Source organism: Branchiostoma belcheri, unplaced genomic scaffold (genome assembly GCF_001625305.1).
Source record: "Branchiostoma belcheri isolate BF01 breed outbred unplaced genomic scaffold, Haploidv18h27 scaffold259, whole genome shotgun sequence".
Classification (NCBI taxonomy): Eukaryota; Metazoa; Chordata; class Leptocardii; order Amphioxiformes; family Branchiostomatidae; genus Branchiostoma; species Branchiostoma belcheri.
This window is the reverse complement of record NW_017803864.1, coordinates 177,948-179,356: the sequence shown is the minus strand read 5'-3', so window position 1 is coordinate 179,356 and position 1,409 is coordinate 177,948.

Here is a 1,409-nt window from a genome sequence, read left to right as displayed (position 1 = left end):
TTCAGTCTGATGAAAGGGCTAACTATTGGCTATGGCAGCCATGTTTAACATTATGGCTAAGAAGTTTTAAAAATTACACATTTAACAGCAGGCCATCGCGAGCAGAACCAACTTCTACAGGCTCTCGTTCTTCCCCCGTACCATCAGGGAATGGAACGAACTTGAGCCTGGTGCGGTGGAGGCGGGGTCTCTCGCCCAGTTCAAATCTGAACTGGCGAGGACCCTGCTGCATTGAGTCACCCCATCATGTCTTGTATATATGTAAATATTACTAACGCACTAATGCACTTGTCCTGTCTTTAGCACACACAAAATCAGTTGTCTTATGTTCCTTTCTCAGTTATCCTTGTTTTTCCCTTTGTTTTTTATGTACCGGGCACAATTGTTATGGGTTCACCACACCACGAAGTGGTGTGGTGAAACCATATTGCTTTTCCTCATGATTCTCCTCCTTCTTCTTCTTCTTCTTCTCCTCCTGCCATATCTTTAAATGGATTCAGCTTCTTCATTTTAGGGCCTAAGGTCCTGAAATTTGGTATGGAGGTACAGTGGGCAAATACCCCTAGGCGTTTTTTAAATTATTGTGATACAGGCTTTTAGAATGGTTTTATTTGAGTTTTTTGGCTGTGTAATAGCTAATGTATTACTGTGTAAGTGTGCAGTGTTTACCACATTTGGACATGAGTCATCACAATGGCATGCAAGGCATCAACCAATAGGCATGCAGCTTTCCTCTATTCTCCTTGCTGATTGGCTGTTGGGATTTAACTGGCTTATTCATTTACACCTGCACAGAGCCATGCCATACTGACAGTATGTCTGTATTCAAGTGTTTTGGTAGGTATTTTAAGCTTTCCTGCTCCAGCATTGGAATGCGGGCTATGAACGCTTCTTTTTATCTTGAAAATCAACAGTTTGCATTATGCAATCCTAACCAATAATGTAGGGAATAGCTATCCAACTGTTGTAGTCTTAGTTGTATGTTACTTCATACTATAGTTATATCAATGTAAAGCATTGTTTTCCCTTGTGTTTCTCATTCTTTCCCTGCCATGTGGTAAAATGTGGTGAACCCATCGCTATATTTGCTCCAAAGCAAATATTGGCCTTTCTAGTTACTAACAATATTGCGTAACGACTGCCAATAATACTACTCTGTAGTGCTGGGCAGTAACGAAGAAGACGAAGAAGAACAGCAGATTTATAATTATAGCACCCATGCAGTGATACTTACATGTAAGTCAGAATAAAATTAAAAGGAAAAAGGGTGTCATTCTGAAGCAAGATTCCAACACAAAAAAATAGGGACTGCACAACTCCAGTCTTTGTCACTCCAGTCACTGCTTGACAAAGAATTTGGATAATTTGCGTCAGTCCAATTTCTTGTGTTGAAAATTACAGTTGCTTCA